General features: G+C 41.6%; 1 protein-coding gene across 1 annotated transcript in view; it reads right to left on the bottom strand.

Moving 5' to 3' along the window:
* Nucleotides 1-14,885, bottom strand: part of ADAMTS20 (ADAM metallopeptidase with thrombospondin type 1 motif 20) — a 249,176-nt gene that overhangs the window by 219,067 nt on the left and 15,224 nt on the right. The gene's annotated exons all lie outside the window — the stretch shown is intronic.

Genomic DNA, 14,885 nt, shown 5'->3' with positions numbered 1-14,885 from the left:
GCCCCCCTCTGGGACGCCCCTATTACAGGTCATATGGTGAAAACCAGAGTGACCCTATGTAATAAGAGAACCTGAATATAAAGTACTGGGTGTGCAGGAAGACACAACCATATTATTTCTTATCTTACACCCTTAAGTCACATGACTTATGAAGCAAAATAGAAATAACTCATCCTAATTTTCTGAGAAAACCAATGTGTAATAATGATGTCAATAACTATTTTTGAAATTGAATGTATTTTGAAGTAAGAAGTAGGGAATATCTGCTTGTTGCTTCACCATTCCAGGTAACGCTATTCTGGCTGACCTCACTGAGCCTACTCCTGAACAGGAGGCAGAGCCCCTCCGTTCTGGTTCGGTCCCAGTAGCATCAACACCCGACCAACACCATACTAGTGGACCCAAGCCAAGCTCCTGAAGTGCACACCCTTTTATGTGACAGATCTACAAAGCAAGTGACACACTGCTCAGCTATATTTCCTTTCACTTGCACACCCTTTTATGTGACAGATCTACAAAGCAAGTGACACACTGCTCAGCTATATTTCCTTTCACTTGCTGAATATAGGCACAGGAAGAGAACAGCCCCCATCTCAATCCCTCAGTATCTTCCAGGGGATGTAACAACAAAAACCCACCCCAGCATAGCAATACTAGAAAACCAATGGAGAAAACATATAGAAGACAACTAAATTCAAAAACAACATCACTGAAGATACAAACAACTCCAACCGGCTCAATTAATCCTCAGAGATTTTAATGATGCTATGATGATGACCGTGTTTAATGAGCTCAAAGAAATGATCGCACAGGTAGTCAGCAACATACAAAAAAATATGAGTCAAAATGGGAAAACTGCTGCAATCAGAAAGGACAGAAATAGCGAATGAGCGCCTAAGCTAGAGGGGACACCTGAGTTTTTAGAAGTATATAGAAGTGAGACTCAAACTGTAACCCAGGATCTGTGCTAATGAGTGACCCTTACCCCACAGGTAAACCGATGGCTGGGGGAACAGTGGATGAAAGTTAGTATCCCCGTTCACAGTGTATTGGACCCTTATCTCTGCCTCCTGTTCCAAATTCTTACGAGGGCAGTCTGGCTATCCCAATCACTTTAGACCACTAGTCTACTCCAATCAAAACACCCCCCTAAATAAAATAACAGTGAACACAAGAATCCATACAACCCCAATCTAAAAGAACATGCCCGTGAATGAGCACTAGAGGTCCCAACCAAGTCAAACAGGATCACCACAGAGAAAGGGGAAAGAGGAGACCAGAATGTACTGAGCTTGCCCAGAGTCCTCCCTGGCAGTGAGAGGGGGACACTGAAGGTGATCTGGGGGAATCCACCGACATACTACCACAGCATCATGGAAAAACAGAGCAGATCCCCACCTCAAGGAGTGGGTAAAAAAAAAAAAAAGGCCTCGGGCCCCCTAACTGCGGCCCGCCCTCGCAGGTACCGTCCCAGACCCTCGGCCACGCCCTCCCGCGCCCGCTTCCCGCCGCCTGGACTCCCCGAGACCTTCCAGCCGCCCCAGCCCGTGTCCTCTGCGCCCCGGCTCCTCCCCGGGCCCCCTAACTGCGGCCCGCCCTCGCAGGAAGACATTGGGGGCGTGTCCCATATGTTAGTGGGCGTGGTCTAAAGTGGGCGTGGCCTCCTCTCAGAGCGGCCAACGCTAACTCGGCCGCAGTTATTCATTGTTACCTCAGCTCACTCGGTACTTGTATTTTTTTGAAAATTCACCTTTGCGATCTCAAACACGCAAAATAGCCATTAGCTTAGTCTGACACTATAAAAGCTGTCAGTTAATAAGGGAAGTTTAGCACGATCAGAAAACCTTCTTTCCACAAGAAGAAAAAGGAATAAATAACTACAAAGCTCCAACTCTATACTTCCGTAACAATATGAAGGAGCAGCGAAAATCCCCTCCGAGAAGAGAGGGGGAAGAAAAGATACCAGAAACCTCAACAGGGGCTTCTCACATCTACGACCTCTCAGATAAACAATTCAGAGAGGAAATCTGGAGGAGAGTCGACCTACTCCAAGCAAATATGGAACAGACATCCAATAAATTAAGGGAGGAGATGAATGAAGCGCTGGAACGGTCTACCAAGAAAATACAGGAAGAAATGAGAGCAGAAATGAGAGCAGAAATTTCAAACCTTCGAACGGAAGTCTCACAAATAAAGCAATTGGTAGATGAAATAAAAATATCACTAGATGTCCTCAACAGTAGAATGACTACAGCCGAAGACAGAATCAGTGATCTGGAAGATGAGCTTCAGAAAGCTTATAGACAACAACAAATCATGGCCAAAGACCTCAAAATGGCTATAGAGCGAATCAGAGCCCTGGGAGATGACTTCAAGAGGAACAACATAAGAATCATTGGAGTACCAGAACCGCAGGGAAGCAACCCCAATGAAAAAAACACAGTCAAAGATATCATTGCTAAGACATTCCCAGAGCTGGACAAGGCAGGCATCCAGATACAAGGAGTCCGAAGAGTACCAGCAAAAAAAGACCCGAATAAAAAGACCCCAAGGCATATCATAGTCAGAATGACGGATACCATGGATAGAGACACAATTCTGCAAGCAGCAAGGTCAAGGAAGGAAATCACATACAAAGGAGCACCCCTCAGATTTACGGCCGATCTGTCAGAAGAAACCCTCCGAGCCCGAAGACAATGGTGGGACATAGTGAAAAAACTCAACGAAATGAATGCCTCACCAAGAATACTTTATCCGGCTAAACTCTCACTCAAACTCGAAGGAACCATACACTACTTCTCGGATAAACAACAGCTCAGGTCCTTCATAGACTCAAAACCAATCTTGAAAGAAAGTCTAAAGGGGCTACTGTAAGACAAGGAGGAGCCCCATAAGAACAACAAATCCCACAGAAAGATGACACAAAACCACATCACAATAATCTCTCTCAATGTCAATGGCCTAAATGCACCTATCAAGAGACACAGAATGGCTAAATGGATCCGGAAATTAAACCCAACATTCTGTTGCCTGCAAGAAACACACCTGAACAAACAGAGTAAACATAGACTCAAAGTCAAAGGATGGAAAACAATCCTCCAAGCAAACAACCCCCTTAAAAAAGCTGGAGTGGCCATCCTGGTATCCGACAACATAGATTTCAGGATGAAAAAGATCAAAAGGGACAGCGAAGGTCATTTTCTGTTTATCAAGGGATATGTACAACAGGAAGAAATCACACTCTTAAACGTATATGCTCCTAACGAACGACCGGCTAAATATTTAAAACAACTCCTAACAGACTTCAAAGAGGACATCACTAACAGCACAATTGTAGTCGGAGACTTCAATACGGCCTTATCGCCTCTAGATAGATCCACAAGAACAAAACTCAACAAGGAAACACTGACTCTGAAAGAAGAAATTGAAGAGAGAGGCCTAATAGACCTATACAGGGCCTTACACCCCAAAAAGAAAGAATACACATTCTTTTCCAGTGCACATGGAACATTTTCTAAAATAGACCATGTACTGGGCCCCAGAACATACCTCAATAGAATCGGAAAAATAGAAATTGTATCAACCATCTTTTCAGACCACGATGCGCTGAAGATAGAAGCTAACCACTCACAAACACGGAAAATCAAATCAAACATCTGGAAATTAAACAATTCAATGTTGAACAATGAGTGGGTCAGGAAGGAAATCAAGGAAGAAATCAAAAGATACTTAGAAACAAATGAGAATGAAGACACGAGCTACCAAAACCTATGGGACGCAGCTAAAGCCGTGTTAAGGGGAAAATTTATAGCTCTCCAAGCATTCCTCAGGAAGGAAGAAAGGACCCACATAGATAGCGTGACTTCACGACTCAAGACCTTAGAAAAGGACCAGAAAAAGGACCCCAAACCAGACCGAAGGAAAGAAATAATAAAAATTAAAGCAGAAATTAATGACATCGAAACCAAAAAAACAATCCGAAAGATCAGTGAAACAAAGAGTTGCTTCTTTGAGAAAATAAATAAGATTGATAAACCGCTAGCAAGACTCACAAAGAAAGAAAGAGAGAAAACTCTAATAAATCGAATCAGAAATGAAAAGGGGGACATCATAACAGAAACCAGTGAGATTCAAAAGATCATTAGAGACTACTTTGAAGGTCTCTACGCCACAAAAAAGGAGAACCTAAAAGAAATGGATGGATTCCTTGATTCCTACAATCTCCCAACACTGAAGAAAGAAGACCTGGAATACCTGAATAGACCCATCAATGTTAAGGAAATTGAAACAGTAATCAAAAACCTCCCCAAAAACAAAAGCCCAGGCCCAGATGGTTTCACTGGCGAATTCTTCCAAACATTTAAAGAAGACCTATTGCCTGTTTTCCTCAAACTTTTCCAGGAAATTGAAAAAACAGGAACTCTTCCAAACAGTTTCTATGAAGCACATATCTCCCTAATACCAAAAGCAAACAAAGACACCACTAAGAAAGAAAATTACAGACCAATTTCCGTGATGAACACCGATGCGAAGATCCTCAACAAAATACTAGCAAATAGGATCCAACAACTCATCAAAAAGATCATACATCACGACCAAGTGGGATTCATCCCAGGGATGCAAGGATGGTTTAACATTCGGAAATCAATCAACATAATCCAGCATATCAACAAAAGTAAAGACAAAAACCATATGATCATATCAATAGATGCAGAGAAAGCATTTGACAAGATCCAACATCCTTTCATGATGAAAACCCTCGCCAAAATGGCGTTTGGAGGAACTTTCCTTAAGATAGTCGAAGCCATCTATCACAAGCCTACGGCAAGCATTATCCTCAACGGGGAAAAACTAAGGGCCTTTTCTCTGAGATCGGGCACAAGACAAGGATGCCCACTCTCACCACTCCTCTTCAATATAGTACTGGAAGTACTTGCGATAGCTATTAGACAAGAAAAAGAGATTAAGGGCATCCAGATAGGAAGGGAAGAAATCAAACTCTCACTATTTGCAGACGACATGATACTATATCTAGAGAAGCCTAAAACCTCTACTAAGAAACTCTTAGAAACAATAGACTTATACAGTAACGTTGCAGGCTACAAAATCAATACCCAAAAATCCATGGCCTTCATATATGCAAACAATGAGGCAGAGGAAATGGACATGAAAAAAGCAATCCCATTCACAATCGTGCCCCAGAAAATCAAGTACCTCGGAATCAGCTTAACCAAGGAAGTAAAAGACCTTTACAAAGAAAACTACAAAACGCTACTCCATGAAATCAAAGAGTACATGAGGAAATGGAAACATATACCCTGCTCGTGGATAGGGAGAATCAATGTTGTCAAAATGGCAATACTCGCTAAAGCATTATACAGATTCAATGCGATCCCTATAAGTATACCCATGACATTCTTCAAAGAAATGGATCAAGCAATCCTAAATTTCATATGGAATAACAAACGTCCAAGGATAGCTAAAACAATTCTTGGGAAAAAGATGATGGGAGGCATCACCCTCCCCAACCTCAATCTTTATTACAAAGCAGTAACAATTAAAACAGCATGGTACTGGAACAAAGGCAGAGCCGTAGACCAATGGAACAGGGTGGAATATCCCTACACACAACCCCAAATGTATGATCATCTAATCTTTGATAAGGGAGCAAGAGATGTGAAGTGGAGCAAAGAAAGCCTCTTTAACAAATGGTGCTGGCACAACTGGACAACCACATGCAAAAAAATGGGTTTAGACCTTGACCTGACACCATGCACAAAAGTCAGATCAAAATGGATTAAAGACCTCAACATTAGACCACAAACCATAAGGTACATTGAAGACAAGGTCGGCAAAACCCTCCACGATATTGAAGATAAACGTATCTTCAAAGGTGACACAGAACTAAGCAATCTAGTAAAAACAGAGATCAACAAATGGGACTACATTAAACTAAAAAGCTTCTGCACCGCAAAAGATACAGTGACCAGAATACAAAGACTATCCACAGAATGGGAAAGGATATTTACACAATACCCATCAGATAAGGGGTTGATATCAATGGTATATAAAGCACTGGTTGAACTCTACAAGAAGAAAACATCCAACCCCATCAAAAAATGGGGCGAAGAAATGAACAGAAACTTTACCAAGGAAGAAATACGAATGGCCAAAAGGCACATGAAAAAGTGTTCTGCATCACTAATCATCAGAGAGATGCAGATCAAAACAACCATGAGATACCACCTCACACCACAGAGATTAGCACACATCCAAAAGAACAAAAGCAACCGCTGTTGGAGAGGATGTGGGGAGAAAGGGACCCTTCTTCACTGCTGGTGGGAATGCCGACTGGTTCAGCCCTTCTGGAAAACAATTTGGACGATTCTCAAAAAATTAGATATTGAATTCCCATTTGACCCAGCAATACCACTGCTGGGAATATATCCCAGAGAGGCAAAAAAGTACAATCGAAACAACATCTGCACATGTATTTTCATTGCAGCACTGTTTACAATAGCCAGAATCTGGAAAAAACCCGAATGCCCCAAAACGGATGACTGGTTGAGGAAACTTTGGTACATCTATACAATGGAATACTATGCAGCTGTTAGAAAAAAGGAAGTCAAGAATTTTGTAGTTAAGTGGATGGGCATGAAAAGTTTCATGCTGAGTGAAATGAGTCAGAGAGAGACAGACATAGAAAGACTGCACTCATCTATGGTATATAGAATATCAGAGTGGGAGACTAATACCCAAGAACTGTAGAAATAAGTACCAGGAGGTTGACCCCATGGCTTCGAGGCTGGCCTCACGTTCCGGGGAAAGGGCAACTCAGAGAAGCGATCACCAACTACATTGTAGTCAAAGGCCATGTGGGGGAAGGGAGTTGCGGGCTGAATGAGGGCTAGAGACTGAGCACTGCGGCCACTCAACACCTTTATTGCAAACCACAACAGCTAATTAGAGAGAGAGAACAGAAGGGAATGCCCTGCCACAGTGGCAGGGTGGGTTGGGGGGGAGATGGGATTGGGGAGGGTGGGAGGGACGCTGGGTTTACGGGTGGTGGAGAATGGGCACTGGTGAAGGAATGGGTTCCCGAACTTTGTATGAGGGAAGTATAAGCACAAAAGTGTATAAATCTGTAACGGTACCCTCACGGTGATTCTCTAATTAAAAATAAATCATTTAAAAAAAAAAAAAGGCCTGAAGCCTGAACAGGGAATACCTACATACATAATCTCTCTGATAAAGAATTCAGAGATGAAATGCTGAGGATATTTAATGATAAGTGGTATAGACATTCAATAAAATACAGGAGGATATAAAATAAACAGTGGAATGGGCAGCAATCAAATACAGGAAGAAATGACAGCAGAAATAAAGCTACAAACAGAAGTGTCACTAATAAAAAATTCAGTAGATGAAATAAAAAACTCAGTGGGTTCCCTCAACAGAAGAATGACAATAGCCAAAGACAGATTCAGTGAGGTTGAAGATGAGCTGCAGAAAGCATCCAGGCAACAACAGAAGATGGAAAAAAGACCTCAAAATAGCTAAAGGGCAGGTAAGAGACATACAGGATGAATTCAAGAGGAACAACATAAGAATCAGCAGAGTATCAGAGGTACAGGGAGGCAATCCCAACGAGGTGGTAACAGATAAAGACATCATTGCTGAGAAGTTCCCAGAGCTGGAGAATGCAGGCATTCAGATACAAGAAGCATTATGGGTACCAGCTAAAAGAGACACTAATAAAAAGGCCTCAAGACATACCATAATCAGAATAATGAATACCATAGAGGTACAATGCTGCAAGCAGCAAGATCAAACAAGGAAATCACAAACAAAAGAGCATCCTTTAAATTTATAGTGGACTTACCAGACGAAACCCACCAGCCCAAAGACAGTGGTGGGAAATAGTGAAAAAGCTCAATGAAATGAATGCCTCATCAAGAGTACTTTACCGGGGCTAGAGAGATTGCACAGTGGGTAGGGCGTTTACCTTGCACGCGGCAGACCCGGGTTCAAATCCCAGTATCCCATATGGTCCCCTGAGCACGGCCAGGGGTAATTCCTAAGTGCAGAGCCAGGAGTAACCCCTGTGCATCGCCAGGTGTGACCCAAAAAGCAAAAAAAAAAAAAAAAAAAAGTACTTTACCAAGCAAGACTCATTCAGATTTGAAGGAATGATACACTACTTCATGGATCAACAACAGCTTAGGAATTTCAAAGATTCAAAACCAACCTTAAAAGGACTGAAGGGGCTACTGTAAGACAAGACAAACCCCACAAACACAACAAACCTTTACAGAAAGATGACATTAATGACAATATTCTCTCTCAATGTCCATGGTCTAAAAGCACCAATTAAGAGACACGGAGTGGCATAAGGGAATAAAAAATTGAACCCAACATTCTGTTGCCTACAAAAACCACATTTGAACAGTCAGAGCAAACACAGACTCAAAGTCAAAGGCTGGAAAACAATTCTTCAAGCCAACAACTCCTTCAAATAAGCTGGGGTAGCCATACTAACATAACATAGATTTCAGGCTGAAAAAAATAAGAAGGGACACTGAAGGCCATTTCTAAATAATAAAGGGATATATACATCAAGAAGAAATTGTACTACTAAACATACAGGAACCCAATGAAAGGCCAGCAAAATACTTAAGAGGCTTCAAGGAGGACACTGGTAGCAACACAATAGTAGTCAGTGACTTCAACACCACCTTATCGCCTGTTGATAGACCAATGAGATTAAATCTCACAAGGAATTACTGACTCTGAAGGAAGAAACAGAAGAGAGAAGGTTAGTAGCTATACACAGGATTTGTCATCCCCAAAAAGCCGAACACATATTTTTCACCATTGCACATGGAACATTTTCCAAGACAGACTACATGCTGGGCCACAAAGCATACCTCAACAAAATTGAGAAGACAGAAACTGTATCAAATATCTTTTCAGACCACAATGCACTGAAAATAGAAATTACTCATGCATAGAAACATAGAAATAAATCAAATACCTTAAAATTAAACAGCTCATTGCTGAGCAACCAGTGGGTTAGAGAGAAAATCAAAGAAGAAAGCAAAAGATTCCTGGAAACAAATGAAATTGAGGACAAGAGCTATGAGATCTTGTGGGACACAAAACATAAGAGGGCAGTTTATAGATCTGCAAGCATTTTTCAGGAAGGAAAAAAGGGCCCACATAAATAATTTGATTTTACAATATATGATCTTAGAAAATGAACAACAAAAGCAGCCCAAACCAAACAGGAAGGAAAAAAATAATACAAATTACAGGACAAATCAACAAGCTGGATTCCCAAAAACAATCCAAAAGATCAATGAAACCAAGAACTGGTTCTGAAAAAATAAACAAGACTGATGAACCATTAGCAAGAATAAGAAAGAGAGAGAACCCTAAAAAACCAAATGAGAAATGAAAGGGGGGACATCATAATAGGTACCACAGAAATTCAAAAGATCATCAGAAATTACTTTGATAAGTTGTATGCCACCATACAAAATAACCTCGAAGAAATGGATAAAAGTCCTAGATTCCATTAATCTCTCAAGGCTGAACCAAGAAGATCTGAAACACCTGAATAGACCTATCACTATCGAGGAAACTGAAATGGTAATCAAAAGTCTTCCCAGAAACAAAAGCCCCAGTCCAGATGGATTCACTAGTGAATTCTTTCCAACATTTAAAGAGGACCTATTGCCAGTACTTTTCAAGCTTTTCCAAGAATTTGAAGAAACAGAAACACTCCCAAACAGTTTTATGAGGCACATAGCACCCTAATACCAAAAGCAAACAGAGACACCACGAAAAAAGATTACAGGCCGATGTTCCTGATGAACATGGATGTGAAGATCCACAACAAAATATTAGCAAATAGAATCCAACAACTCATCAAAAACATCATACACCAGTGTAAGATAACATTGCTACAGGCAGCTTAGATTTATTTGGGTTATGCCCATCACAGTGCTCCCATTCCTCTGTGTTTATTTGTAACTTCTTTCTTTGTGCTCTGTTGACTTGTAAACATGTTTTTCTCTTCTCCTTGAGTCCTTTGCATAGATTATTCAGAGCAATGTCTTTTTGTATGGTACAGGAAGACAGTAGTAAATGCTATGCTTTTATAACCTGGGAGTCATCTGACTCCACATGTTTTCCTCCAGGGCATCTGTTCTCTTGACCCTCAGCTGCCCTTACTTCCTAGCAACCCCAAAGTCAGGGTCCCGACGAGGGATGGAACGGACCCAGGGCAAGCAGTGAGTTATGTGCTACCCTGGCATCGAGATGGGCCTGGCCAAAGTGCCTAATGATTAACTATAAGTTAAGAGCTTGGTTATGGACAGATGCTGTCATGATCCAAAAAGTAATAACTAGATTTGGTCCCTGCTAGGGTTAGGAATGATTAATCTGGCATGAACGCTGTAGTCTGAATCTGTGGCAAGATGTTCCCAAGAGAGCTGCCCTACAAGCCTTAATGTATCTCTTACTGTGTCCATACAAAAATAACTAGTTTAAGATGTTGATGGAGTTTTTGGACTGAGGAAAGAAGAAAAACACTTTAAGAGGTATTTTGCCTGTGGGCAGTCTGCAAGGGGTTGGATACCTGTTTCCTTTGAACCTGGTGGACCCTCAGAAAGGGCTTCGTTATATGGATTTTGCTGGGTATAGCTTGGACCCAAAGAGACAAGTAAGGGTAGAGAGACTAGTGAAGAAGAAGAATTCAGAGAACTGAGATCAAGGAATGAGGGGCTGGGAAGGAAGAAAAGTGGTCAGAGTCAGAATCCAGAGAGGCCAGGCTGCGAGACGGAGCGCGGATTGATGAGCAGGAGAGACAGGAGACAAGAATGAGGGGCAGTGTGAGGCTAGAATGGGGGGCTCAGAGAGACTGGAAGAGGCGCGAGGGAAGAATGGAATAAACGGCATCTGATCAATCAACCTTCTTGGTCCTCTTTTCCTCTTCCTTCTGCCCCATGGCCTGGGCCACCCCAGCTGGACAAGCAGCCCAGGACCGACACCCCGAACCTGGGTGGCCGAGGCACAGAGCTGCTGGAGCTCTCCCCTGGCTGCGCCTCTGGTGGAGTATTTTACCCACCAGGACCAAGTGGGATTCATCCTGGGAATACAAGGATCATTTAACATTTGCAAGTCAATCAACATAATCTATCATATTAATAAAAGATAAAAAAATATGATCATAGCAATAGATGCAGAGAAAGCATTTGACAAGATCCAGCAACCATTTATGATAAAAAAAATCAATAAATTGGGAGTTGAAGGAACTTTAGTATAGCCAAAGTCACCAACCACAAGCCCACAGCAAGCATTATTCTCAGCGGGGACAGAACAAGGTTGCACACCCTCACGACTTCCATTCAATATAGTACAGGAAGTACCTGCCTAAAAGTTAGGAAAGAAAAAGATATTAAGAGCATCCAGGCAGGAAAGGACAAAGTCAAGCTCTATTTGCAGATGACATGACACTTTACTTACAGAGCCCTAAAGTCTATACCAAAAAGCTCCTAAAAGCAATAAATTTGTATAGCAAAGTGGCAGGTTACAAAATCAATAACAAAATGTCCATGGCTTTCCTAATGTAAATAATGAAAGAGAAGAAAGTGGTATTTTAGGGGATATGGTGCCACCAGATGGTCAACCTGTACCTGCAGGGGGAGTGCATCAGCAGCCTGATGGTGCCTTCAGGCTTCCTGATCCCCCCAAATTACCACTGTGCTTATGGCCAGACCCAACAACTTGGGACCAAGTTTACCAACAAACTAAAAGGCCAAAAGTTAGGTATGTGAGAGCCACACTCACAAACCACCTCTGGCTCAGCTATACAAGCTAATTTATTGGCCTTATTTCAGAGACCCATAGAAAAATCTCGAAAGAGATCAAAAGCCACAGTTAATCTTGGATCCGCACATGGTTGAACAGACTAGGGTAAATCGGAGGGGGGAGGGTTGGGCTGTGCTGCCCAAGCAGAGGCCACGGCAGCCACTTGCTTCCACAATCTAAAATCGCTGCCACACCCCCAGCCTGACTCCACCGTCTCGGGAAGGACCTCACCAAGACATATAATCTGCTGAAAATTCTGTAATGTGGATCTTAGTGACCCAGAGACACAGCATCGAGTCCCAGAAGACACCACAGTGCAAGAGATCTCTGGACTCCATACCGTGCCAATTTCACCGGGGCACCCCACATGGAACAGGTGAGCTCTCCCCACCTACTCCAGACGGAATTCCGGTGACCAAGAGCTTCCACAAGCAAGGCCCAGGTATGCGGTCTCCAGAACTAAATCTTCAGGCCGCATGGCAGCAGAGGACCCAGGCTGTCCCTCCCCAGTTCCCCGCCCGCCCAGTAGATTGGCTGTCATGCCCAGAATTTGCCTCTGTGTGCCATCTTAGCCCTTACCCAGAGACTCCCAATTGAATCCTAAAATGGATTACTGCCATACAGAGATGTCTCTGGAACTCAACGATTTACAATCTAGAAATTTACATTTAAAATCGCGGCTGTGCGAGCTCTCATGATATTCAAAATGAGCAATGGAAAATAAATTATCTAGCATCTACCCCTGGCAGGTAGGCTTGAATGGTGGTGGGAAATTTCAAGCAAAACATAGTGCCCAAAATTAGAGAGAGTACTGTGGAAATTGTCTGTCATAGAGGCAGGGTGAGGACTGGGATGTGGGTGGTGGAAAATGTGCACTAGTGGAGGGATGGGTGTTCTATCATTGTATGGCTGAATCTCAAACATGAAAGCTTTGTAACTCTATCTCACGGGGATACAATTAAAAAACAAAAATAGTAATGTGAAGTTCATGCCCAATTCAATCAGCTCAATCAATGGCTGAACAAAAGTAGCAGTACTCCTACATCATTAAAAAAATAAAATTAAAATAAATGGTCATTTAATCTTTGATAAGGAAGCAAGAAATATGAAGTGGAGCCAAGAAAACCTCTTTAACAAGTGGTGCTGGCAAAACTAGACAGCTATGTGCAAAAAAATGAACTCAGACCTCTAATGCCATGCACAAAAGTCAGACCAAGGTGGATTAAAGATCTCAACATCAGACCAGAATCTACAAGATATATTAAAGAAAAGGCCTACAAGAATGACGTCCTGGTTTTGTTCCCAGTATTACAAAAAGCAAAAAAATGCAACAAAAGACCAGATTTTACAACTATCCTTTTTTACCTTAAACAGAGTGATAATTCGTTAAGATAATCAAGTAAAAATGTAACAAATAATAAACAAACCCAGATGCCCATATTTTTATTTTGAAATATTCTGTTCAATTAAAAAAAATCCCTTATAGTTGTTCATTATAAACTCCACTGATCTTGCCTATGAAACAGTTTATTGAGCACATGCACACGATGAAGAAAATACAACTGACTCCAAATACAAAACAAAATGTATCGTTATGTTTTAGAATTCATGTCTTTCTCCTCTTCTCTATCAGCATTTCTTTAGTTTCCACTTCCTCAGACAATCCCAGATCTCCTGTATAAGTTAGAGGAGAGAAAAAGAAATGAGCTGCTTATTCCTCACCTAGAAGAAAGTGATCCCTCACCAAGCCCCAGACAACAGAGGTCAAGAACACAGATTCAGGATTTAAGTATCCAAGACTTATGCACCCAAGTGACTCATGTGCAAATAGTGTCCTGGTGACATTAATAATGAGTAATTTACTTATTTATTTCTTGTAAGCACTGAGGAATTTCTAAGTCATATGAACTCATTAGTAATAAGTGTAGAGTACTGCCAAAGAAATACACATTTTTATGGGCTCTGGCAATAGTCTTCAAGAGAGTATCTCCAATCTTACTAAAATATCTATGAAGACATAAAATCTAAAATAATTGAGGAACTAGTAGTAATGTAAAACAAATAGAAACCATGAAGAATTATTTTATGGGGTTGTAACCTTGAAGGTCTAGTTCCACTGTCACTGAGGCCAATTAATTTAAAGACATGGTGTGGGGTCAATAAAGAGTTTTACTGGCAATAAGTTGGCATTTAGAAGACAGGAGTTTCACATCCTCCAAGTAATCTTGGCTACACAGTCTCAAGACTGGCTTTTACAGAGAAAGAACACAGTAAATTTTTGAAAAGGGTGCACTTTAGACCTGTGTGAACCATAATGAAGAATAAAACTCCTTTTAGGGTTGTTCCTCAATAAATACATGCAAACCGAAATAAAATGAGGATTATGTTTTGGGAGACAGGCAGAATGAGGAAGACTGCCCTTATCTTTAGGCTCTTGAGTGTAAGAATAAGGCAAGGACAAGTCTTCTTTAGAGGGGTTTGCTGTTTTGTAATTTCTTTGTCTCTGTATTAGGGACAGGGCAAAAACTTAAGTAGTAGAGCCCATTCACAAGGACTAATACTAAATCTAATCCCTAACACACACAAGGCCAATACTAAATTCACCACTAGCACACATAAGGCCAATACGAAATTTAATTCCTATAAGCACATGAACCTCCTGAGAACTACTGGGCCAAGCCTGGACACACACCAGGCAGAATATCTAAAGGAGTAGCCTTTGACCCCCAACACCACTAGATGTAGCTCCCATAAAAATATTTTGTATGTATACAGCAAAAATGCATTCATGATATATTATTAAAATAATGTTTTAGGGGCCAGAGCGATAGCACAGCGGTTAGGGCGTTTGCCTTGCACGTGGCCGACCCAGGTTCGATCCCCGGCATCCCATATGGTCCCCCAAGCACTGCCAGGAGTAATTCCTGAGTGCAAAGCCAGGAGTAACCCCTGAGCATCGCTGGGTGTGACCCAAAAAGAAAGAATAATAATAATGTTTTAAATAAATGCAC

Source organism: Sorex araneus, chromosome 6, assembly GCF_027595985.1.
Source record: "Sorex araneus isolate mSorAra2 chromosome 6, mSorAra2.pri, whole genome shotgun sequence".
Lineage (NCBI taxonomy): Eukaryota > Metazoa > Chordata > Mammalia > Eulipotyphla > Soricidae > Sorex > Sorex araneus.
The sequence above is the reverse complement of the archived record's forward strand: the minus strand, read 5'-3'. Positions and strand labels throughout refer to the sequence as shown.